Here is a 27964-nt window from a genome sequence, read left to right on the forward strand (position 1 = left end):
AAAGCGCTGAATGTTTTAAAATTGTGAAACTGCCCCACTTTTTAGGTCGGGCTATTTTTATAGCTCTGAACCTATTACAGGGGAAACAATACTCTTGAACAAGCCTGGATTCCATGCAGTTCATGAGAAATGGGCGTGCACAGAAATACGCTCCCCCACCAAGCAAGACAAGCCAAGAACATCAAAGCGACCGGCCGCTTTGAGTTCATTTGCCAGCAGCCACTTCACGCGCTCCGCAGGTCATAAACAGGACCATCTGCTCGTGAATGCTGGCATGCTTGTCCAGCCCTCCTCCCAGCGCTCGCCCCTCGTTCCCTCCCACTCGCTCCCCTGCCCCGCCGCCCCCCCACCCGTCTTGAAAGGAAGCAACAAGCAAAACAAACTGATAAACGTCCGCAAAAAATACATCATGCGGATATGCCTTTGTAAATATGTTACGCATATAATACATTTTTACACAGAAAACTTGTTTTAATGGCTACCGGTTCAAGACTCAAATTCCTCAACACACAGCCTTAATCTGCCGGGAATGTAATGCGGGTAACTTTTTCTAGCCCATTTAAAATCAGGTGGCAGGAAACCTTGCTATCCAATTTAGCAGACTTTCAGATGTTCCACATGCTAGTCTAGTCTTTGATCTGTCCAATGCTGGGTGTGAGAAGATCACCCGTTTTTCTTCCTGCCTGGGATTTGTAGAAGTGATGCTGTTTCATATAGTCGGAACACTCCAGATACCAGACTGCAACGAATATAACAGAGTGTGTATGAGCTTTTTTTTTTATATTTCTTTTTTATATGGGGGACATTTAGTCTACACGGAAGTGCTGGTTATAGTTAGTGTCTTCATTGGCTTTTTTTTATGTTTGAGCGTTTTGTTTCGCAAAACTTTAATTGTAGTGTAGTTCCTATATTCCCAATAGGCTCTGCGCATTGGAATAAACCCTGTAGATTAGACATAGGACTGAGGTCAACTAGGTCTCTACCGAGTCTATTAAACTTAATTGTGAGTGCCAGCTAGCTCAGAGGTCACTAGAAACTTTCTCGAATAAACAAGAAGGGATTAGTTTCTGACAACCGCATAAACATGACAACTTTGTTTCCCCAGAATGAAACATATCTCTAGAGTCGCGGAAACAATAGATAGTTATTTCAGTCAGTCATTCGTGCATGCTTTGATTCACCAGAGTTGCTGAGAAAAGGAAAAGACGGGCGTTTTCAACAAAAGTATTTATTGAACAGTCTTATCTCTCAAGCATAAGAAATGTACTGCTACAATCGTAATACTGGTTATAAAGTACAAGGCGTATAATACGAACAGTATTATAAAGTAGTACTGTAAAAGCATGCAGGGCTCGACAAATCCACTCGCCCGCACGCATTTGCGAGGGAGAATGGATAAGGACGAGCTATTTTTAGGTCCTACTCGCCCTTTCTGGCGAGTAGGAAGACAAACTAACTTTTGTCCTCTGTCTTTGAAAACGGAGCAAAAGTGACAAGATAACAAGATTTAAAGGCACTTTTATTGCTCACAAAAGGATTGAGCAATAAAGATGCCATTAAATCTTGTTAACTTATCACTTTTGCTCTGTTTTCAGAGACAGGGGTCAAGTAGGTTGCAGTTGGGTCGAGGGGATTTTCCAAGTTACTAGACCTGCAGGACTAGTACAATTTTTCAGATTTGTCAAGCCCTGGCATGATATGGCTTCTAAGCCACGAGTTGCTTAAAACGTATAAAATACATACAATGATAAAAGATGGCTAAAAGTACTCAAATGGTGCTTCTAAAATACGCCTACCCCGGTGTACCTAACCTAAGTCTAGTACGAGGGAGGGAGTAAGTAAGGAGTAGCTTAAGTTTAGTAATTCTCTGCCAAGAGTCTGATAAGGAATTCTCTGAGAGAGTTTAATCAGCTCCGTACCTTTGGTTTAGAATGAAGGAGGTCTTGTATCTCTCTCTCGGAACACGATTTCCCAGCAACCCGCAAGGGTAAACCGGAAACACTGGAGCTGGATTTCTCGGCTGGAGAAAAGACAGCGTCTCTCAGTGCGTCAGCTGGAGGGTCGGCTTCCTTCGGCACTTGCTGCTGCAGGGCGTCGGGTAAGTCGATCTGCTCCAAACCACCGTGTGTTTGTCTGGGCAAATCTGGGCATATTTATACTATGAAGGTGCCGAGATTGACGTGTGATTGGACTTCATATCGTCATATAGGGACTCAATCCCGAGAAAACTCCTTGATTTCCTAGATAAATTAGCATACAGGCAATGGGAAGTCCCGAGCTGCTGAAGGCGGGTTTCTCTAAGAAATCGTTGTAGATTCTTGGAACTTAGGGGAAGTAGCCATGCCGTATTTGGGCTGCATATGCTCAGACTAAATATGGAGATGATTTCTATGCCTATATAAGGATCGAATAAACTATACCTATATAAGGGCATGAATCAGGAAAATTACACTAGGGTCCTAGATTGATTTACAACAATGTCATAAATATATTTCCCGTTTGCACATAGGACAAAGAAAAACATTGTGTTTTTCTGGTCAGTAGGTGGCGGTATGGGCAATGCCTTTTAACATTACATTGAATATTGTATTTGAATTTCAGGATTTATACAGCGCTTTATAACTATCATCGCGAGTTAGGCGCTTTTTATTTGTGTACTGGATGCGATGGATTCATTTTTGGGTTACAAGAATTTCAAGATTTTGTTTTCAGGATTAGGTGTTTAGTATTAGTAACGTTTTTAGGTATTTTACTTTTGGTGTTTTATTAGCAATATTGATGTATTTATCTTTTTTAGTTTATGTTTTGTGACCTAAAATCCTTTTGTGGCCGCTCATGAACACAGAACATAAATATGGGGGCTTAGTCACCCACTGCAGCATCAGTAAACCTCATGTGTGGGGTACATTCATTGCATACATACCCTGTGACATGTTTGTCTATGTTTTTGTGAGAAAGTAATGTGTTTGACCTTCACACCAGCCAATTTTGTGCCAGCACCTTTGCATGCTTGGCAAAGCTTGCAGGCGCGTACTGGTGTTTACACTTTGGAGAGGGAGGTTCAAAAGAGTTCTCATTCTTACAGACATGTTTTCCACATTGTGTACTCGCCCACAGCACAAAAATATCCATTCACAAAAAAAATTGTCATACTGCAAGTTCAGACTATAGTGTGTTTTTTGGTAGTAATGAAAAAGCAATTTTTTGAAAAATTCATTTAATTTTAGGGAAGGATATGTGGCCTTGTGGCTGTAACTGGCCGCATTGAAATAGAACCGGATTCGAATCCCAGCTTCGCTCACTTTTCCGTGATTCTGGGCAAATCACTTATTCGCCCGAGCCTCAAAACATAAATAACATTTTATGATACGTATATAAAGCGCCTTAAAGCACTCCGACAACTTCGTGGTAGCTGATAAAACTTAAATAAAAAGAAAGAAATATATGTCTTTGACATGAGAGTTCTGAGCGTGTGTTTACATGCATTATTGCAATTTTTTTGCGTTTGGAAAGAAGGAAGTCAGTGCTGCAGCACTCACATATTTTTGTAATTCTATCCCGAAATAGCACAATGAAAGAACGATATAAATATGCAAACTAGGAACGTAACATTCTCGGCTGAAGTCAGTCTATTTGAATGAAGAAACACTTTACTAAACTAGAAAGTAAAGCCTCCCTGGCTTTCACTGGAATTGCTGGATAGCAGGGTGGGTTATGCGGTGCGTGAAGCCTCCAGTACACAGATTTCTGTCTTGAGTGACGTCACTCTGTGTCTCATCCTTTTGAAGTTGTTAAAGCGGCGGCTCTGGAACCGGAGTATAAACATGCTGCAGCAGTTCTTGGAAACTGTGCTAGTTGAGTGAGTTAGAAAAGTGGAGAAGTGTGGCTCACTGGTTAGAAGCGGCAGACCCTGAAGCAGAGATCGGCCCGGGACCAGGGTTCAATTCCCGACGCGGCAGGGTCTTGGGTCAATGTCCGCGGACTCGATAATTCTCACCGAGGTGCCTACGCTAACCATGGGTCCCACTCTGCAACTCTGGACAATAGCTTGCTTAATCTCCACAACGGCCCCATCAGCGCCAGGGATGCCTGGCTTCACCTTGGAGGTGCCCAGGAGGGACCATCTCACAGGGAAAGCCAGGACGGGTTCCCCAGCGTTATACAGCGCCAGGACACTCCGAGGTGGAGTAACAGTGCGCTTTACAAGTATACTTACCAAAACATCGGACATTTTATTTCACAACAATAGACATGGGAAGTATCTTTCAGATCTTGAGTACCACCTTAAGGAAGTTTGTCAAGAAAGACTGGTAAGGGCCTGAAGAGCATTTCAGCAAGAGTATTGAAGACATAATTATAACAAGCATTTGAAATTGTTTGAGTTATTGGCCTTTTAAACGACAATGACTTATTTCTGTGTTTTCAAAACCTGGAAGCAGTGTGTAAACACGCACTTTAAACTTATAGTCCTTGCTTATGAGAAGCAAGGCTGGCAGTAAAAGAGGTGCAGTTACTGGTAGCATTGCTTCTCCTAAGCAACGACTATATGTACAAAGTGTGTGTTTACGCACCTCTTGTTCTTTAAATTATCACTTCACTTAAAAAACATACCTAAAGAACAGTCATTTACAATGTCAATAGCTCCAACTCCAACAAATGCGAGACATATTGCATTGCAAATGCTTGTTTAAAATTACTCACTGTTCTTAATCTCTGCACCATTTTCCCTCCCCGGTCCGTCACGGCGTTTCAGAGCAGATTGAACAGAGGGCAGGGAAGGAAGAAGTAGGGTTTCCGGTCTCCCAGTCTGGGCCCAGTCAGCGGTCTAGTGTGGAGGTGGGAGGGGACTACTTAAGGCGCATGCCAGGAAGATCGCGCTGCGGCGAAAGACAGACTATGGCAGAGTCTGCTGGGAGCTGCTTTGGTCATGGTAATAACAAACTTGGCATTTAAAAGCGATGAATGTTTTAAAATTGTGAAACTGCACCACTTTTTAGGTCGCAAGACCTTTAGTTAGTGAAAAACGGGGAAATCAAGCTGACCTAGGAATCGCACACGCTCGTGTGTGTGCGTTTCCTTTTCAGCTACCCAATTGGCCTTAGCGTGCATCTTTTAATGAAAGACTGCACGCTATTGGCCAAAGGCGGGCGCATTGTTCCGCCCACGGCCTATTGGTGTCTATTACGCGCTTGGTGCGCGTAATAGACACAAATAGGCCGTCACGTGGTTTCAATTATCGTACCCAGACACGGGTGCAATAATTTAAATCGCATGCTTGGCGGTGGCTCGCGCACCATACTCTGACAGTCGTTGGAGTAGTGACTCAATCATAGCGCAAGGGAAGGACCACGGAGGAGCGGTTAAAAGGTACGTTATATTACTGTACGGGATATCCCCAAAAAGAAGTTTGGGCGGCCAGCAGGTTAAATGCAGCTAGCTGTAAGGAGGCTAGCTGTTGAGCAATTGCAAGCCAAAATGGAAAGCCTTTAGCTGTGGGTCCAAGATAAACTAATAAAGGATCCATGAGAGTTTACAAGTGAACCTATGTTTCACAGGTGCAGCTGCGGACACCCGAAATCTCTGGCGACAATTTTCAAGGAAACACGGACACCATCACGAGAATTGGAAACAGCTTGATAGCCTACGTATTCTAAAAACCCAAAGTCGACAAGGCTGTTAAATGGTGTTCAGACCAAGAAGTAACTTCCTCTATTGGCCAGAGATTCAGAGGGATAAAGAGTCAGAGCGCAGTCAAAGAAGTTACTGCACGGGCTCCTGGATTTTGTGCTCTGCATATGCTGCACGTGTTCATACAAACAATATATGAGAGTTCTTGGCTAGACGTGCAATCCCACCACACTATGCTAGCATTGCAGTGTACGCACGCTCAAAAGAAAAGTCAAGAGCAGTTCTAGGTCTGCTAAGACTAACGTTCATTCGAACTGCACGATTAATGAAAATCATAGCAAACATTACAATTTAGAAGGGAAAAACACAACGGTATGAAAAGACTGTACTATACATTATCACATGCTTAAAATAAACAATTCATACTAGCAGCGGATAAAGAACAGGGTCAGGGCAGGCTAAGACAAGTACGAATAAAAGTGCAAGTGCATATCAGAAGCAGGAAAAAGAGAGGGCTCTCGACCTTTATACTCCACAGTTAAAGCGCAAGAGGTATTAATGACAATTAACCATAGGGATCAGCAGACCTTCAATAAGGAAGACATGCCAATGCTTCCTGAATCAGACATTGCATCTTATCACGTCATTAAAATACAAACAAAAGATTTGTCTAAATCCATTTCTGATCAAGAGCGACCAACGGTAAAGTACAACTTAAAGGCGCATATCAAAATATTGCACACTAATTTGCATCCTTGTTTGTTTGCTTAACTGGTGTGAGCGCACAAACAAACTAGCATGGTACATGCTTTCTGCGTGCGTGGGGAAACGCCCACCTGTGCATCCAAACAGGAGCGGGCTGACATCGAGGAGTCCAGAGAGAGGGATTTATGCGAGTTAACCAAGGCATGGTCCCATAACCATTGTCACAACACAACTATAGCCTCCAGCGAGTTCAGTAGCTCTAAGTCCCCAAATAAGTTAACAAAGATTTAACTGCAGAATGCATGCCATACTCTAGTCTCTAGCACCTACCCCAATTTAACAGATCGCTCTCAGTGTAGTTTGTCTGTAGCCCAATAATTATAGTTATTCTAAGAGAAAATACCACTTTGTAGAAAGACAAAAACTTCATGAAGGTACACATTTCAGGTACTCTGTCGCCCTGGCAACAACATTTTCCCCCATATATGAATATGATAACATTTGATTTGTCAAAAAATGTCACTTGTCTGCGGGCAACTCGCAACACCAACGAAACGTTAAAAGAATACAGCAGAATTCAGTTATGTGTATTCCCCAAACATGTTTAAACCAAGACAAGGAACATCTGCTACCCCAGGCATTTTGGTGAACTGAAATCACACCCTTTGACCACCAAAACATCACATGAAATGATTGACATCACAGCTGAGCCACTGAAATTCCTTAAGAACTGCAATAACTAAGTAATGACTACGCGAATAAGTATGTTAAATACCACATCAAGTATAATTTACCTTTATTAGGGTTATGACGTGCTATGACAGGGAATATCAATGCAGCCCTCAGTCACATCACTAACCAAACTGTTTGGTCCCTGGGAAAATCTAAGTACTCATGACTTCGAGTATTCCTCAATGACAAATGCATTGATAAATCAGAGCATGACAAAAAGTGTTAAAAATATATATATACTTATGTTCACCTATTTGATGTGAACCACACATTGAGTATAGACTAGGTTAATGGCAAACATTATTTCTTATTGTTAATGCATTTTGATGTTCATCTGCAAGTCACTTTCACTCGTGAAGCAGAAATGTGAAGACTGTTCAAACATTAAATATTTTCAAAATACCGAAGTTTTTACTTGATAAAAAAATGTATTATTTCATTTTGTCACAAGAGTGTAAATTGAACTGCTAAAAATGTTTCAGCTTCTAGACAGTAATGTCCCAATCCCAGTATAAGTCGCAGAAAGTAAACCGGTCACTTGAAGACACTGTTGCCTTTTGTTCTTGGGATTGATTTTGACACCCGAGGCCCGGGGGTCGCACAGGATACCTCAATTACATCTATGGCAGGCCCAAATCACTGCAATACTTAGCTTTTAAGCGCTCCGAAAAGTTAGCAATAAAATACTGAGAGAAATGGGTTCTCTTAGAAGCCAAAGTAAAGGTATGAGGCACAGTGCTAACTAGAAACTTATTCTGTCGGCCATGCTGCATCTTTACTTTACTGCCGGTAATCATTTTCCCACAATTGTGGTGAGGTGCGTCATCATGGAAGTTTGATTGCAGAATGGTATGAAGTCAAGAGACAGTGTAGTGTATTGAGATAGATAATGTCTCCCAATTGGTTAGTTAGAAGATCAGATTCACTATTGAATTTGTTACTTTAACAAGGCTTTTATTTTCTCTTGCAACGAACAGATGTATTAAGACAAAGTTCAAAGCCCAGTAATCTCACCGATTTAAGAATCAGAGCAGAAAGGTTGTGGCTGCCCAACTGATAAATCTCAGTAGTGTTAATGTTTCAGGTCACAGTCATAGCATCACTTCAGTTTAGGTCAAATAAGCTTGATTTGTGCTGTGCAACTATTTTTCCAAAACAAGTAAATAATCCTAACTCATTTTTGTTCTTTTACCACACAGTGTACCAGTATATGGGACACTGCCATGGTCTCTTTGGAATTTTTCCATCAAAGCTTCCGCTATTGTTATGTTCCCCCAAGCGTAAAATCCCTTTTAGGTATGCAGTTGTGGAAACACCACATCAAATCACAGTTCTTGAACGAGGAAACACATTTTATTAGCCATGTAATAGGCTAAGCTAAAAATGATCTGGTCTTCTCTGCAGATCGTGAAACACCATTTTAAAATTTGACTCCAAGCCGGTGGGTGGAGTTATGTTAACAACTGTCACATTCTCTTGACACTATCACAAACTAATTTACAGATGTCCATGAAATAAGCTGAATTCAAGATAGATTAAGACTCTGCAGGCTACGTTTGGGCAACTATGTTAAGCAATGTTTTTGCAGTGCAAGTGTACCAAAAGCCCTATGCAACTGCACCCCATACTGCTGCATGAAACGCCCAAAGACTAAATTTAGATGCAGTCACACCTATTTACAAAATTGTGTTAAAAGTTTGTCAAACTGGAGTAAACTTAAACAAAGTGTGCTGCGTACAGAGGAGGACTGGAACAAACCAATGTCTGTGTGACTCCACCTCTCAGTAATGCGCTCACTGGTAGTGGCTCAACAACTTTAATCTTTCTCCTATGTCTCCTCTAAGCCCCACGTATTGTGCCAAAAGATTAGGGGGGAAGAGGGGTAAACAGATTTATTTGGAAACTTACACTAACTGTGGTCAAAATTATAAGCAATAATAATTTTCCAAATGGAAACACGGTCTTAACTGTACAGTGGCAACAGCCACTGGGAGATATATATATATATATACTATATATACACACACACACACTCATATATATATATATATATACACACACACACACACTTAATTTGAAACTATGATTATTTTAACAATGCAAATGACCGCTAGACACGTGAACTGCTGCTTCGAGAAACTTTGTTTTCAGTATTTTTTTACCTACAAAAAGCAAATCTAGATGCGGACAACTGTCAAGATCACAGATAAAAGTGTACTATACGTGGTGACATTGAACAAAAAATGTCTACTCTATAAAGTAATCTCAACTTGAGAGACCTACGGCGTGGATGATTAAATTCAATATTTTCAGTTCACCATCAGTGTAAAAATAAGGCAAAACACATTGTATTGTCAAGTTCTGGGGTACAGCCATCGAAATGATTGAACACACATGCAGCACAGGGATAAATACACATCGTTCTCTCAGTGGAAACAAAAACATTATGTGCCCTGGGCAAATAAATTACTAGTAATTTGCTGAGATTACATTTAAATTAGAGAAAGAAAAAAAAGAACCATTAAAGTGCTCAAAAAGTGAATGGTTAGTGGCAAATGATGTTCTTATCAAACGGCCAGGACCGCAGATATAATTGGAGAACACGAATTGGGTTGAAAGACTAAAATAAGCAACAGGAGTACTTGTTCCTATTTTATGGACTGAATTCAGATGTATTTAGACCGTAAAGAAGTACGTACAATATATCAGAATGCGTATACATAACTGGGCAATCCACCTGTCTGGCTGCCTCTGTCACATCAAGCGCTTGTCTTAGTCTGCCCCCTGTCCTCCCAGTTTGTCATCACTGCTTGCCACCTGTGTCGCTGTACCTCTGCACTGGCCATTCAATTTACGATCGATAATATTCCTTAGTTTTTCACTGCCTCATCCCACAACCTACGCATTCTAACCCTCAGTTTGTGTATATCGCTCTTTGTGCATCTCTCTCATCCGGTTTCTGTGCATTTCGTCTACATGCCTATGCTTTGCTATGCGTGTCTCTGCATCAGGTTCGCAGCATTATTAAAGTTTGAGCTATTGGCATTGCTAAATAATACAACACCAATAGCTCAAACTTTAATAATGCGAGACCTATTGCATTGTAAATGCTTGTTTTAAATTACTCACGGTTCTTCATCTCTGCACCATTTTCCAGACCCGGTCCGTCACAGCTTTTCAATGCCGATTGAACGGGGGGAAGGAAGGAGTAGTGTTTCCGGTCTCCCGGTCTGGGCCCAGTCAGCGGTCTAGTGTGGAGGAGGGAGGGGACTACGTAAGACGCATGCCAGGAAGGATACGCAGCGGGAACGCCGCCGGCGCGCCATAGGCAAGCCCATCTGCGCCCGTCCGCGGCCGGTCGGGGCCTGGGGCTAGAACCCCTGCCAGTTTGCTAACCACCCATACGTATACCTCCGAGCAACTACACATGATGTGTCCCCCCCATACCTAATTCATGTGCGCATAGCATACAAACAGGTCTCTCTGCGCTAAAATGTGAAAAAGAGCATGGACATCCTGGTCCCCTATATTAGGCACCCCCACAAACTCTCTTTTGAGTCAGGGGTGGTTTCCCAAAGGAGAAAAGAGGCAGTGGTTATCCCCATAAAAAAAAGCCGGAGGTAAACGCTAGCCAGCGGGAGAATTTGACCGATCTCACTCCTACCTTTATTCGCTAAAATTGCAGAAAAGACGGTCAACACTCAATTAACAATACACATGAACCAGGTCTACCTACTCCACCCACGCAATCAGGCTTCCGGGCAACATTTTCGACAGAATCAGCGCTGCTTCTGTCCACAGAAACAATCCGCAGACAGGTTGATGAAGGACATACGGTGGCATTGATTCTGTTGGACCTCAGCGCAGCATTCAACACCGTCGCCCATCCTATACTCCTACAGTGTCTTAAGGAAAGAGGACTGACCAATCTGGCACTGAAATGGTTAAGATTTTTCCTACAGGACCGGAGTTTCCAAGTATCTCAAGGACCGTATTACTCCAAGAACATTAGATTAGATCAGGGGGTTCCTTAGGGCTCTATACTGAGCCCCACACTTTTTAACCTATATATGGCCCCTTTGCCAGACATCATTGAAAAATACGGCATTAGTGTTGTGTCATACGCGGATGACACGCAACTAGTAGTATCTTTATCCCAATCTCATGAAGAAGCAGCAATCAATTTCTCCACATGCCTACAAGAGCTGGCAGCCTGGATGTCTAACAACTGCCTAAAATTGAACGGCAGCAAGACTGAGGTCCTGATTGTGGGTAAGGCTCCCTCGATATGGTCACCAAGGTGGTGGCCGCAGACTCTGGGTACCACCCCACTCCTAATGAACAAGTAAAGAACCTGGGGATGTGGCTAGACTCCAAGACTGTGTCTCTCTGCGCTAAAATGTGAAAAAGAGCATGGACATCCTGGTCCCCTATATTAGGCACCTCCTCAAACTCTCTTTTGAGTACGGGAAACACTTGCAATCTTGGTGGCAGAAACAGCGCTTTGAGGCAGCAGAGGGGCACACGAACTTGGGAGAACCACGCTCCCCAGGAGTCAGCGGGGCCACGACCGGCTACACCGCCACGCCCCCCCCACAGGTGCAGAAATACCTCTCGCGTTTCCCGCTTCGCGGGAAACGTTCGCAATCTTGGTGGCAGAAACAGCGCTTTGAGGCAGCAGAGGGGCACACGAACTTGTGAGAACCACGCTCCCCAGAAGTCAGCGGGGCCACGACCGGCTACACCGCCACGCCCACCCACAGGTGTATTTAATCAGCATCTTATCTTCGGCACGCGGGACGCCCGCGGGCGTGCGCCAGGCGAAGGCCGGGGCAAGGGCGGGCCCGTCTGAGCCCGTCCGAGACAGGAGGAGACTGGACCTGGCCATCCCTCGAACGTTGCTATTAATGTAAGACTTTATAGCATTTTAACATTGCTAAGTATTTGACCCCATAACTTGCCCAATTTGTGCTAAAATTCTGTATACTTGGTTATTTGTCGAGGTAGATGGCAGTAAAAAACGGGAAAGGGAAAATATCAACAAACCCATGGAGGAGAGGAGGGGTAACTGGAACATTAGATGCGTTCATTACCAGGGCCACTTCGGTCCTGGAACATGAAATCGCTATAACTGAACGCCGTTTGTCCCTTGACCTCATGTATTTGAGGCAATCTTCACTTGGTGATATAGCCTTAGCACCATCCCCATACCAAGTGGTTTTAACCAATTTGCAGGGTGATGCCCGAACCCAACATCAACATCTACATGATCAATCAATTATATTGGACACTAGTACCATTGTTGTAAATGCTGATTCCTCATTAGTCCATACTACGACTAATCCCTGTCCTTGTGTATCGAAGCAACTAACGAAAAACCACAACATTGACTCTAATCTATCTGATCGTTCAGTGGTTGTGGGATCTAATGCTAAGAGGAAACGAGGAGGGAATTTACAAAAGGGTGGATATGCTATAAAGACCAAAGTCACAGTACCTAAGGCAGCGGTAAAACTGGTTCAGAGCCTAAATAACAATAATAGAAAAACGCAGAATACCGCACCCCCACTCGAAACACCTCGTGCAAGTACAGCGGAGTCACTAATAATGGAGGCTAAAAGCATAGAGGGTTTGCTAGAAAAAAATCGAACATCTGGTGAAATCATTAATCCTCCCATTAATGGAAAGATCAAAAAGAATTAGTAAAAAGCTAGGGGTACTTGAACAAGCAACTTTGGCTAACTCTGCACTTTTAGGTTAATTAGTTGAGTCTGAATCCACTCAACCTAGAATAATAACTACACTCCCTGTTAAACAACCAATTAGACCCTTTGAGACTACAGGAACATTAATTAATGAATCACTTCGGCCACTAAATGGCATGCACAAATGTGAGGGAATACTAACTGATAGATTGAAGAAAAAGGGGGGCCGGTTAGAGGGACAGGGAGTTAGGGATGAAAGGAGTTCTGAGAACGCAGGGATGACGAGTAAAACTACCATATCCGATAAAACATCATCACATAGAGATATAGGATATGGTAGTCGTCAAAGACTAGAACTTCCCCCGGACTCATTCCCATATGTAGTCGTTTTAGCAGGTGTTCCTGCTGAAACATGATAAATTAGAAACATATCAAGAACTAAAAAATAAGGTAATGTTTTGGTTAAGTAGGAACAGAACACTTAGACCGGATCTACATGGGGACATTTTACATGTTCGCAGAGTAAGCTGGGTGGGCCATAGATCAAAGGACATGGATGGGGACTGTATCATCGTTAATTTTAGAGATCCACGTGTGGTACAGTTTATAAGTGGCTTTTACAATCATAGAAACGTGGGAGGTATTTGTTCCTTTGATCTAAGCTACTTTTATCCCTCTTCATCTACCACTTTTAGGGGCCTTTTTATTACAACTTACAGCGATGTGGCCCCATTTTCTCACTGGAAAATCAGTTTAATGTTCCAACAAGTAACCGTTTTGAATCTTTATCGGGGCTTGGGGGTGTAGATTGACAAATATTGGAAAATCCTGATGCCAAACCCTCTGAAATCCGACTACCTGAAATGGCAACGTGAAACTATGTAACATCAGGTTTGATCCAGCAATCTCTTTCAACTAGTGTTGTTAAGGACTTAGTATCCCCCGATATAGTATCTGAATCAGAAAGTAGGGATACCGGACTGAACAAAGAGTATAATACTGGTAATATTGAGGATGTTGGGATTACTTGTAACGGCACTATTAAGATGAATAAGGGTACTTGGTCTATCATGTGTTGGAATATTGCTGGTCTGAGAGCCAAGTTAGATAACCAGAACTGTGTCAAACTTATCAATGAATATCATATTGTCTGCCTACAAGAGACATGGGCGGTTGAAGCACACCACTTGAGCGGTTTTAAAACTATTTTCACACCAGCTATAGGCTCATTACGAGGCAGGGCCAAAGGTGGGCATTGCACTTATGTATCCAACCTTTTTAAATGTGAAAAATTGAGATTATTCGCAATAATTGTTTTTACCATATGGTCGGGATACATATAAATACTAAACTCTGTTTGATGATTGTGAATTTTTATAATAATGTTCCCTCTGAAGACATCACTGTAGTTTTGAAATCCCGGAGAACTGATTTTTACAGTTTGCTAAGTAAGGAAACTAAAGAGACTGTCGTTGTGTGGGGGGGTGATTTTAACTGTCCACAGTGTAAAAGGGGAGAAAAGGGGACCTGCGGTCTGATGTTGGATAAAGATACGAATTTAACACACTTTGAACACACTGAAACTGGGGATCTTTTGAATGAAATAGTTTTTACTAATGATTTGGGGTTCGCTAGCAAGATGTGTCAACCAGATACCATTTTCCCCAACTTTTAACGGCAGAGGGGTATTTACGACAATTGATTTCATTATGATTTCCTCATGTTTCAGAGATAATGTTTTAAACTATAAAACGTTAGAAACCCCTTTAAGTGACCATTTCCCCATTAGGGTAGAAATTGTAAGTCCATATTTTGACCCTGACTATGAAAACATATCTAGGTGCTATCCTAGCAATATAGCATTATCAAGACAAAATGGATATGCGCTGAAATGGTCCAAGGTAATCCCCGAAGACTTCCTATGTAAATTGATTAGGACTTGTGAAGCGAGTTTTAATGTTTGTTTGGGTGAGGCAGCTGAGAACACTGAAATAATTAATAACTTAAAGGTAATAACCACACAAATAAAGGCCAGTCTTTGGGTAGAATGAAGAAACCCCAAACAAAATAGATCTAGCTGGTTTAACATGACATGCACTAAGGCCTATTCCAACCTCAAATGTGCCTCGAGTACCACTGTTAAGGATCAGACTCTGATCAGGGAACTCCGCAAAGCATATAAAACGGCTCAAAAAAGGAGAAAGGAGGTACTGAAGAGGGAAAGAGGGAAGCATGGGAAGCGTGGGAAGCGTTATGTGAAGCTTCTCAATCTCGAGACACGACAGCCTTCTGGAAGGCAGTAAATGCACCATTCTTTAGGGATAACTCTAGGGCAAGGATTGAAATTGCCATTTCAGAAGCTGAATGGGTGAGATATTTTGAAATGCTCTATAGCGTGCCCATTCCAACAGAGGAAGGGCCTGATGAGACAGCAGATCAGGGCACGATTATTCTAGCAAAAAGTAATATGAATTTGAACTTCACCCTAGAGAGGTAATTTCGAGTATTAAATTAAGCCTAGGGGGAAAGGCACCGGGCCCTGATGGTGTCCCGGTGAACAATTTCAAGAATAACATGACCTTATGGGCGCCACTGCTAACTCGACTTTTTAATGCCTCCTGTTCAGCTGGACTGGTACAGACCTGGTACGAGTCTATCATAGTTCCTATATTTAAAAAGGGCGATAGGACTAGTTGCGCGTGCTATCGCCCTATATCATTGTTAGACTCGACAGTCAAAATTATTGGTAGAGTTTATTTTTATTTATTTTAGAGGTTTTATATAGCGCTGGCTGGACCCGGGGGCATCAGAGCGCTTTACATATTGTGAACCAGGAGGTAAAAACACCAGGACCAAAAAACATAGCAGTATTATATATGCACAACAAATACGTCAATATATGGGGGACTTTAGGAGGATAAATATGGGAAGACAAAAAACACCATACTGTGGAGTAAATGGTAATAATAATTACATAGGCACAAAAAAATTAAGAAGAGCGCTGGGAAGATAGGGGAGAAAGGAAAGGGAGGATAGTGGTCAGTTAGGTTGATAAGGAAAGGGAGGGTAGGTCAATACCTTGGATGGGGTTGGAGAGGGATGATGAGGGCTGAGGGTTGACGACGTAAGGGGGGTGTGAGGGAATGCTAGGGTGGTAGACAGGGAGGGGGAGTTATCCTTAATAGGTTACATATATGGGCAGAGAAACATAAGATAATTAGTGACCACCAATATGGCTTTAGGGAAGGTATAGGCACTGTAGATCAGTGCCTTAATTTATATATATACTCCTAGAGAAATATACTAAAGCCAAGGGAGGTAGGATGTTTTTAACTTTTGTAGATCTAACATCTGCCTTTGATTGTGTTACCTACAGTAAGCTGTGGTTAATTTTAGAGCGTTTGGGGGTGTTGGATAATATTATTCAATTTCTTAGAGACCTGTATAATGGTGCCAGGGCCTCTATTAGATTTGGAAAGAATGGCGAATGTACTAGGACGTTTAGCATTGCTAGGGGTGTGCGGCAAGGTTGTGTCCTTGCCCCATTTTTATTTACCATCTACATCAATGATTTAGAAAAAACTTTACTGCAAGCATGCCAAGATATGCCATTGGCGTTAAATCGTCCAATTCCAGCTTTAATTTATGCTGATGATGCAGTACTGATGGCCAGGACCCCATTAGCAATGCAGAAAATGATTACTTAGTTTACCACTTTTATGACCAATTTGGATTTGAAAGTCAATTGTACTATAACTTTTTGTATGAATTGTGGTTTACGTACAAATAAGATAACGAAAACCATGTTTATTGACTCCAAACCGCTAGATTTTACTCAAACTTTTCCCTATTTGTGTATTTTGTTTGATTGTTCTGGTCAATGGGGTAACGCAGTAAAAAGTAGGAGACTGCGGTTCTCCAAGTCCATAATGGCCCTGAAATCATTTAGTAAAAAAATGGGGAAGAAACCTGTTGAAGAACTCCTGTGTATTTATAAAGCAAGTTGTGTGGCGATAGCCACATATGGCGCGGGAATCTGGGGGGGATTCAAATGGGTCATCCTCGAGGTGACTGAAAATAATTTTCTTAGATATTTATTATCAGTACCAGATAGTGTGTCCACCCATAATTGCCATGTCGAACTCGGCCTTCCTTACCTGGAAGACATCATTAAGGTGCAACCGGTCCTTCTGTGGCACAGGGTGTGGACCACAGAGGAATGTTCTTTTAACCGCTTCATTTTGGGCAATGCGATAAATCTTGATTGTGCCCACAAGATGGGGTTACAGTACATTAAGACCTTCCTCGTAAATATTGGCCATTTAGAATATTATGAAGATCCCGTGTTGATGACCCAGATCTCGAGGAAAGTGCTGAAAAAGTTATGTATAACTTACCTCGAGGATCGGCATTTCTTAAAAATGTTTTTATTTCATGGAAATCAATCACTGTTTAATCCCTTCGACGCTCATGACGAGCTCAGCTCGTCATGAGTTACGCCTCTCGTACGCTCATGACGAGCTGAGCTCGTCATGAACCGCGGGTTTTCGCAAAAGTCAGCGCACAGCGGGAAAACGCTTAGCGCGCATGGTGTTAAACTGTCATTAATCTATTGTATGAATTTGTATGAATTTGGATAGTTTGTATAGTACTTTTATTCTCCTTATTATATGATGTGATTTTAGTGTACTTTTATGGTTATTTGTGCAATATAACCGAATCAAGTTATTTTGATTTGAGTCAGGGGTGGTTTCCCAAAGGAGGAAAGAGGCAGTGGTAATACCCATTTAAAAAAAAGCTGGGGGCAAACGCTAGCCAGCTGGAGAATTTATGACCGATCTCACTCCTACCTTTTTTCGCTAAAATTGCAGAAAAAACGGTCAACACTCAACTAACAATACACATGAACCAGGTCAGCCTACTCCACCCACGCAATCGGGCTTCCGGGCAACATTTTCCACAGAATCAGCGCTGCTTTTGTCCACAGAAACCATCCGCAGACAGGTTGATGAAGGACAGACGGTGGCATTGATTCTGTTGGACCTCAGCGCCGCATTCTACACCGTCGCCCATCCTATACTCCTACAGCGTCTTAAGGAAGGAGGACTGACCAATCTGGCACTGAAATGGTTTAGATTTTTCCTACAGGACAGGATTTTCCAAGTATCTCAAGGACCGTACTACTCCAAGAACATCAGGTTAGATCAGGGGGTTCCTCAGGGCTCTATACTGAGCCCCACACCTTTTAACCTGTATATGGCCCCTTTGCCAGACATCATTGAAAAATACGGCATTAGTGTTGTGTCATACGCGGATGACATGCAACTAGCAGTATCTTTATCCCAATCTCATGAAGAAGCAGCCATCAATTTCTCCACACGATTACAAGAGCTGGCAGTCTGCATGTCTAACAACTGGCTAAAATTGAACAGCGCAAGACCGAGGTCCTGATTGTGGGTAAGGCTCCCTCAATATGGTCACCAAGGGGGTGGCTGCAGACTCTGGGTACCACCCACACTCCTAATGAACAAGTAAAGAACCTGGGGATGTGGCTAGACTCTAAGCTCTCTTTTGACCACCACACCAGGACTGTGGCCGGGAAGTGTTTCTAAATTATGAAAGACCTTCGGAAGACCCTAGATGTGCTACCTGTAGCTGCCATGAACATTTTAGTCCCCGCACTAGTAACCTCCCGCTTGGACTACGGTAATGCGCTTTACATAGGCACCAGTGGCAAGAGCGTTCAGAGACTGCAATACATTCAGAATGCAGCTGCCCGCCTATTCCTGATGCTCCCTAGAAAAGCCTCGTCCAAAGATGCCCAAGCCACTCTACATTGGCTCCCAATAAAGGAAAGAATTCTCTTCAAGGCCCTATGCATTAGTCAACAGATCCTGCTGGGAAAAGGACTGAACTACCTACACAACCTACTGTCCCCCTACACCCCGACCAGAACAGTACAATCCTGGGGCTCGGGACAGGTTTAAATCCCAGCGGTAATGGCTGCCTAAATCCGTCACTCGGCACACAGAAGAGCTCTCAACGCTGCAATTGGGAGATAATCTGCAAGAAGATGAACACACAGCCCACTTTCCACCCCGCCGGGACCTGTAGAACTCGTCAGGACCATAATTTCCTGGTTTGACGGCCTCAAACACACCGAATTCGATATTGTGTGAGTGATGCGTGGTCACGGAATGGGAGAGCCAAAATGGCGGTGGCACCCGAGACAGACCTGAATACCGAGTAAGTTGCTGCCTCAGTGTGTTCCGTGAGCACATACCATTCTTTTTTGACACCCTTCGCAGTCTTCACCCCTAAGAAGAAGTGTGGATTAATATCCCGGGCACCAGCAGATAGTGAGCGAGACTCCCCGCACCGGGTTGCCAGACTCAGCAATGGCGATTATGGCGGCAATGGCAGCACTCACAATTCAGGCCAGGGCCTAGGGAGAGCACTGAAAACTCTATCAGACTCCGTGCATGCCTACCAACAACTCCTGCTAACTTCCGATAACCAGGAGCTCCAACATCCGACAGCTAGACAGCTAAAAGGCGAGTTTTACACATCGTGGTGCCTGACTCAATAATGGCGGCAATGGCGGCAATGGTGACACCAGCATTCCAGACCGGAGCCCAAAGCCCAGACCCTATGCGCATCTACAACGCTTGGCGACCTGCTCACTAGGGAGTCCAGGTCTTCGACTGCCACGCTAATCGAGAGGAAGAGAGTGCACCTGATCCAGCCTGCAACCGAACTAAAGCGGATCCTTTTCCACCCTGCCACATCATGTACTAGCGACCCAGCACCCTAGCAACGATGCGGTGAGTGTCTAGAACCTTTCTATGACACACTCGTGCTGCGGTAGCCCTGCAGCCCTGCGGTAGCCCTATCTTCCGACCCTGCACCTCCGCCTATACATGGTACCTGGCTGTGTATTGAATGCTGGTGTATTGAATGCTGGCCTTGCCACACAGTGACTGTGATTCTTGCCTCCACCAAATCACTATCATTCCACTAACATCTGTGTACCATCTGTGTCTGCTGCCACTGTACCATCTGTGAATCGAGGAAAGTTGTTCTCCAGTAGCTACTCTGTCAGTGCTGGCAATTCGAGCCTCACTCAGTGCAAGACAGAGTCACACTCAGCACCAAACCAGAGCCTCAACGGAGCCCCGCGCTCAATACTGATTCATCTGGTGCTAACCGAGACTACCATAGATCCCCTACAACTCTCAGCGCCGGGTCACTGCACCCACTCGCAACCGTCGCCCACCACCCAGGCGCTGCATTGCATTGTACTCCTGCATTGTACTCCTGCCCATCGCAGCAGACGCACACACTGGGTGTGCAACATCCCTGCACTGGGCGCACTAATAGAGTCTGTACTTTCGTCACAATAAGAGAGAGGCTGCCAACCAAGGCCCTCCAAGGAAGAGTTTGAGCCTCCCAGTTTACCACCTCAACCACTTCAACCCTGCCCGATGATGGCAGATAAGGAAAGCAGAACCAACAATAATAAAGTACAACCACAGCCGGCGATATGGGACTCTCCAATTAAGGCCAAATCAGATCTGACCAGCACAATGGACATGATTTTAAAAAAACTAGCGGAGGTCCATGATCTGGCTAAATCAACAAAAATAACACTGACTCTATGCAGTTGGAACTTACAGCAATCCGCGCAGACATGAGCACTATGAACAAGAGCATCTGTGAGGCGGAACAACGTCCAAGCGATGTAGAAGACCGGACCTCCCAATCCTCCAAAGTCATTAAACATCTCCAGAGCACCACAAATTAACTCAAGAGACAAAATGCAGAATTGGAGGATCGTAACAGAAGAGGAAATGTACGTATCTTTGGTATTCCGGAGGAATCAGAGAAAGATGAAGGGTTCTGCTTGGCCTTCCTTGAGGCCTGGATACCGATGATCACGGAGATTGAATTCCATCACGGCATGGAACTTGACAGGGCGCACAGAATACCAATGTATAACGCTCCAAGGAGGAAAGGTCCCCGACCCATAATATGTAAGCCGCTCCGCTACCAGCACGCAGAGGGCATCCTACAATTCGCCAGGAAAAATCATCACGTCACCTGGGAAGGCCAACGCATAATATTTCGCAAGATTACTCCAAGGAGACTGTCGATACGAGGAAAGGATTCCTTCAACTGAGAGACAAACTGAAGGCGAAGAATATTCAATTCTCTTTCGCAGGCCCATCGAAATTTAAGATCATCTAACATGCCAGATCTCATCTCTTTACAAATCCCCAAGACCTTACACGCCACCTGTCTAGAGGCTCATCCAACAAGCGGAAAAACGATATCCATGACGCTGCTATCCCTTGAACTGCCTGATCTGTGTGATCCACTGTCTTCTCGCTACCTTTTTGATAGAATGATTTAATATGTGTTTCCATGTAAATGCATTGTCGTCCATATCACTAGGTGCCCACTAATGCCGTATAAGATGTTGCCTCACAATTGCGTGATTCTCACTTGTATCACATGTCTTGCTCCCCCTTGCGGGGTGTTTCCGGTCTCACTGCAAGGGTTACGACACAATGTGATATGTTGCCTACCAACCCTCCGGTCGCTATTAGATATTCCTACTCGGTAGTCCCGGTGGCTCTCTGGTGGCACTGCGACCCTGTCTGCTTTGTAGCTCATACAGTCTCACAGTCGCTCCTCACCAACGCTAGAAGTTGGCAGCTGATGGTTCTTCTGTTTGAGTTGTCTACATGCCCTAATGTGCCTCTACATGATGCAGTTCACTGGAAACCTCTGGGCTCTGTAGTTTATAAAACTCACCACGGTTCACTATGTTCATACACGTTCCGAGTTTACATTAAGTGGTAATAGTAACTTATGTGCTTATAAGTTTCACTCTTTTAGAGTATCCTCTAGCCTTAATTGATCCAGTTTCACCGCTCCCCATTTACACTTATTGAGTGGCGTAGTTCTCTTACACACGTTTCTCCTGATGAGACACTATTCCATTAAGTCTCTCTGTGTTGCCTTTAGACGATACTGCCGTTACAGCTCCTGACTTCGAGTTTTTCTGGGAGAAGGGGGTGATAAGGGGGGTGGGAAGGGGAGATAAGGAGGGGGGTAAGATGGGAGGGGGGATGCAGGGTTTGGGGATAAATGTAACTTTGACTGTTTCCTTTTTGTTCATATTTCATTTATGGTTATTTGTTGATCTAAACTCGAATGTAGTATCTTGTATGCCTTATACTGCACGCAGGCTCAAAACTAGACACCACACGTATTCCACTCTGAGGAGGGACCCGCAAATAGTTGAAGCCATGTCTTGCTGCAGGTACTTCTCCAGTAATATACGTTCAGAGACACCGTCTTCCCGTCCGCACCCACCACAATGCCGCTCATGCCTCTAGCGATCACTGACCCTTAAATGGCTCAGATTAAAACCCTGGCAGAAAACCTTACTATTGTTTCTCTGAACGTCAAAGGCCTTAACCATCAGTGAAACGCAGAAAAGTCTTCGAGTATTTAGCAAAGTCCAAAGGAGACGCCATCCTGCTTCAGGAGACAAAACTCTCAGAAGAGGATATAGGGTTCATAAAACATCACTGGATCCCTCATACTCTATGTTCCCCGGCCATTCATAAGAAAAGAGGAGTGATCAACCTAATCTCCAAAAAATCCAACATTACTATCACCTCACACACTCACGACACGGATGGGAGGCTCTCAGTCACGCATCTAATGAGAGATGAAGACCCCATTCATGTGGTAAATATATATGGGCCTAACGGTGACAATCCAGATTTATGGGAATCCATCTCAACAACTATTGAGAATCTACCTCAAGATGACCTGATTGTAGTTGGCGGTGACTTCAACCTCCCACTAGACCCCCTTATAGACCAGCAATCTAAATGCACATACCAATCCTCCCGCTCACATGAGACACTCAAACGCATCTGTTCCAAATGTAACCTTAGAGATTCATAGTGACTCCAACATCCAGATATGAGAGATTACACATTTTACTCAGCGACACATAATTCCTACTCTAGGCTGGACTACATTTTACTCTCTAGTTCATTCACACAGCTCATAGAGGAAACAGACATAGCGCCCAAACTAGTTACCGACCATTCCTGTATCAGCACCACACTCGCAGGTTCCCACACTATCCTATGCCCGAAGCGTTGGCGCTTTAACGAAGACATACCTCGGATCCAGAGAACAAACGGCAGATTGAAAACGCCATTCAGGAATACATCACATTAAATGACCTCCCTGATACAAAAACGTCCACCCTTCGGGATGTGCTCAAAGCAACGATTAGGGGTGTCATTATAGGTATCGGAGCATAGAGCAACAAAAAATGTAACCTGGACTTGACGCACTACAGAGAGAAATCAAATCACAAGAAATTTACCATTCTGCTAACGTAGACAACAAGTCTACACTGGATTAACTTGTTAAAAAGAAATATGAATACAATACAATTGTGAGCAAATGCGCCGGAGTGAGGATAAATAAATTCAAAGCACTCAAACTATGTGAGGGGAATAGAGCAGGGAAACTGCTAGCATCCTACCTCAAACATAAGCAGAAGCAATTTACTATAGCATTGATTAAAGATCCCACTAATGCCACCCATACCAAACAAAACAAAATACTAGACACCTTCCAAGCCTTCTACAGAGACCTCTACAAAAACAAGCTGACATTAGACACTGAGGCGAGCTCTGAATACCTAGACTCACTGAATCTCCCTAAACTTTCCGAGGATGACAGCTCTACATTAGGGTCCCCCATCACCGACAAAGAACTCTCATCCTCTGTCAAATCCCTCAAAAGCAATAAAGCCCCAGGCCCAGATGGCTTCTTGGCCAGCTTTTACAAGGAGTTTGATTAATTTCTCAGTCCTACCTTACTAAAATTATTCAACTCTATTGCCGTGGAGGGCTGTGTCTCAAAATCAATGGGTGAAGCCACTATTATTGTCATCCCGAAAGAAGGGAAAGACCCCCTCTTAACAAAAAATTATCGACCAATCTCGCTTATCAACCTGGATTGCAAGATCTATGCAAAAATTCTAGCCAACAGACTCAATGCAGTCCTCCCAAAACTGATAAGTAGCTCTCAAGTGGGGTTTCTCAAATACCGCATGTCCAACGACAACACCAAATGACGGTGCCACGTTCTGGAGAAAGCTAAAATAACAGCCACCCCCTCTGTTGCCATCACCCTGGACGCGGAAAAAGCATTCAACAGGGTGTCTTGGTCCTTCTTGAAACAGTGCATGCTATCTTTCAATCTGGGGAAGACTTATACTGACATGGTAATGGCCCTCTACTCCACTCCATCCGCCCGGATTGCCATAAATGGCACCCTGTTGGACCTATTTCGCTTGTAACAGGGCACTAGGCAGGGCTGCCCTCTCTCGCCCGCACTGTTTCTCTTGGCCCTTGAACCTCTCCTCACAGATAAAAAGCGTAACAATGAAATTATGGGGGTGGACTTCGGAGGTACGCGGGTGAAACTTGCCGCATATGCGGACGATATCCTTGTGGTTACAGAGAATCCAGATACTTCCATCGAGACTCTCATGACCACCATAGAGAGGTACTCCGCCCACTCCGGATACAAACTGAATCGCGATAAGTCAGAAGTTAAGCCCCTGAACGTTTACAGCACCAGAGACATGCTGGGTAACTCTGGCCTCTCATGGCAGACTGGTTTTATTAAATACCTCGGATTGAATTTGGCAGCACCCTACTCGAGACGCTCCAGCGCAATGAAACCATCACTCTAGAAAAAATGAAAACCCACCTGGACGGATGGTCTCCTCGATTTATAACATGGTGGGGGAGGGTCGAGACCATCAAGATGATGATCTCTCCTCTAGTGAACTATCGAATTGCGATGCTGCCCCTCATATTATCTCCGGACTTCCACCACGAATTGGACGTCTTACTCTCCAAATTCTTATGGAAGGGGAAAAAAGCAAGAATTAGCATTAAGAAACTCCGCCTGGATAAGTCCTTGGGGGGGGTCAACTTGGCGGACTTCAAGCTGTATCAGACGGGATTCCTTCCCAAACATGGTCCCTACTGGCTGGCACCACCCATCGACAATACCCCTGTTTGGCTGGTCATAGAGAAAGCTCTTCTTAGGAACCTCTCTCCTGCGGCCGTTCTAACTGTGAACCTTAACACGGTCACTTGCTCAAAATCAATTTTCCAGAACACAAATATCGCTCTGCTGAAGGTTGACAAACTCTTAGACATAAGTATACGGCACTCCAATATGGAATCGCTATGGCATAACCACACACTACTTTATAGGGGAAACCATTACACAATGACTTATGGGTTGAAAAAGGTATCTATTTCCCCCACCAGTTGTTTGGCGACTCCTACCCCCTCTCCTTCAAGGATGTCCAATCCAGATACAACCTTGACTCGCTAGAATTCTACCATTTTTTTTAAAATAAAGTCAGCGATTACTAAAGCAAAACTCTCTACATAGCCTCCTTCTCTCCCGAACTACCTTTCTAAACTAAATGGACTCGGCCACCAGGTTTCCTGGCTCTATAAATTAATACGCCCGCACCACTCTGCTCTCAATAAACTCACACACTTCTGGAAATCACACGCCTCTTTTCCAATATCAGAATTGGATTGGTCCAAATCCTGGGCATCAACCATGAGATACAAAATCAGCCCAGCACTCTCCCAGACAAAGTTTTGGCTGCTCCATAGAGCTTTCTGGACACCAGCGCGTCTTCACTCACACATCAGAGAGGATGCAGTTTGTTGAAACTGCAAGGATAAAGTTGGCGACCTAGAACACCTTTTGCTCCACTGTGAATGTGTGGTACCCTTTTGGGATAAGATCTTTGCTTTTCTATCTAACATATTCTCATACAATCCCAATAGAGAGCTATCGACCCTGGTATTAGGCTTCCTCAAAGCCGGGTCTCTCACTGACAATGATAGGGCCCTACTAGATCTACTCCTCACTGCAGCGGTCAAGATTATTCTCAGTAACTGGAAGGACACCTGCAAAGTCTCCTTTACCTGCTGGTTAAATTGGGTCACCAATCTAAGAGGGGCTGATAATATATCACTTCAGAATTCGCAGTGGTGATCTCCTACCAGACGAATGTGGGATACTCTCTATAACTATTTTAGCTTACACAATCCACCATGAACCTCCTACCCTACACTCACGAACCCGCCCTACACTATGCGTACACTAAGACTTTGCTTGATCTCCCCATGCTGATCCTCTGGTCACCAACTCCTGCCAAAGTCAGCGGCTGTTACCTTCTGTGGGTCATTGCACTGATACTACATATGCTACTCACATAATCTAAGATATGTCATTTTTTGTTTCTTAATGTCTGCTATTGCCCATTCAAATTCTATTTTTACCTTCATTGTTTAACTTTTTTATGTCTCTTTCCTATGTTCTTATGGTTTCATATTGTCTGTATTGCCTTTTTGGAAACAACCAATAAAAACTTTTGAACAAAAAAAAAAAGAATGAGTGTGTGGGGGGGGGGGGGAGGGGGAGTCGATCATTTCGCTACCTTGCCGCTAAACAGTAGCGGATCTTCAGATGGAACAATCTGAAAACTTTTCCGGAAAACATTGAAGACATGGCTCTTCTAGATATAGAGCCACTTATTTTCAACCTGTTTTCTTATTAGCACCACCATAAGCATCGTTGGCGCCGCGCTGGGGTCACACTAGCTAGTGTAACCAGGCGCTTTACAAGCTCTTTTTAAAAATAAAAAATTTCTTTAGCACCAAGATAGCCTACTTGAATGCCCATCGCGATTTATATCCATATATAAAATCAATTGTAAGGCAGTAATTGTTTGTTTTACTAATTATAACAGATACAGTGGACTCTTGTCCAAATGTTCATCTGCACTGCCCGGATAATCTGACAAAAATAGTGCACGACCAGCGATATCCCTCAATAACGTTCCCTTCTGATCCAAACAGATACTTTAAGAAGAGAAATACATCTTCAAAATGAATTTCCAATTACAAAGGAAACAGGAACACATAAAACACATTAACACTACAAAAATGTACTTGTGAAGTTTTTATCCAATTAAAAAGTCCTGCATTCACCAAGGAGTTTATACTTTTACCTACCAAGTCATTTTTCTCCTCCTAGCTTCAAAAATTAAGGAGTAAAATAATTCCAATTCAAAACCTTATGCTATGGCCTAAGAAAAAAAACAGTAGAAAAACGATAAAACAAAAATACCTGTTGAACAGTGTAAGAGGCCAGAACTTTAGCTAAAGGCCCCTCAGCTACGATCTCCATGCAGATAAAAAGGTTAGGTATGCAGAAGCGGTTTCCCCAATTTAGAACCGTCGCAGGTGGTTTTGAAGCGGCCCTGTGGACCACACTATATAAATCACAGAATGACAATCACATCAAACCCTCCGGAGCCTGTGATTTTACATTCAGCCAATATTTGAAGACATAAAAATGCATGCATTAAGCGTCTATTTTTCATTTATTACACTCCACCTAAGGCCGGGTGGGGTAAGAGAGGTTAACCATATACACAGATGTATTTTGGTGTATGTTTTAGTAGATTAAACAGGCTATTTTATTGCTGAAGTTGGTGTTAATTGGATGGCAGCGTGGGAAATCAGAGAGACGTATAGGTGTGTCACATAAGGCCTGCTGGTGTGAAATAAAGGGCTTTGGTGAGGCAAATTTTTTTTTTTCTTGACTTTTTATTTAGTTGACTGCTTTATTTTTCCACAATACACAACTGTCCACCATAAAGCGTAAACTTAACAAACGGGTTGCACAATAGGATCCCCCTCTGTGTTTTTATGCCAATCAGGGTGTTCATACACATTGTCCATCAATGTCCTTAGTGCAGCTGGGGTGGTGTTGGGGGAGCAAGTTTATTATCGGGGAGGAACGCATATAACCACAGGCCAGTTTAGGAAGGATCAAAGTGTGCAAGTGTGTGCAGAAATCCTTGATATGCGTGTATATTTCTATGCAACGCGTAACATTTGTGAGTGTAATTCGGCGCCTCTGGCCGTGTTCTTCACGTTGTGATCGATGACTAAGAAGTAAAAGCTGTAACAGTTAATGTTCATAGGTGTGCCTTCTAGCTCTTCATAAACAGGTGTTCAAATAACTGGCGGCAGTTCTGAAGT

The 27964-nt window shown here is 43.5% G+C and overlaps 1 protein-coding gene across 8 annotated transcripts in view; it reads right to left on the reverse strand.

The window, feature by feature from the left end:
* The window catches only part of WIZ (WIZ zinc finger), a 731163-nt gene that overhangs the window by 682411 nt on the left and 20788 nt on the right, over positions 1-27964 (reverse strand). The window lies entirely within an intron of this gene.

Source organism: Lissotriton helveticus, chromosome 1_1 (genome assembly GCF_964261635.1).
Source record: "Lissotriton helveticus chromosome 1_1, aLisHel1.1, whole genome shotgun sequence".
Lineage (NCBI taxonomy): Eukaryota > Metazoa > Chordata > Amphibia > Caudata > Salamandridae > Lissotriton > Lissotriton helveticus.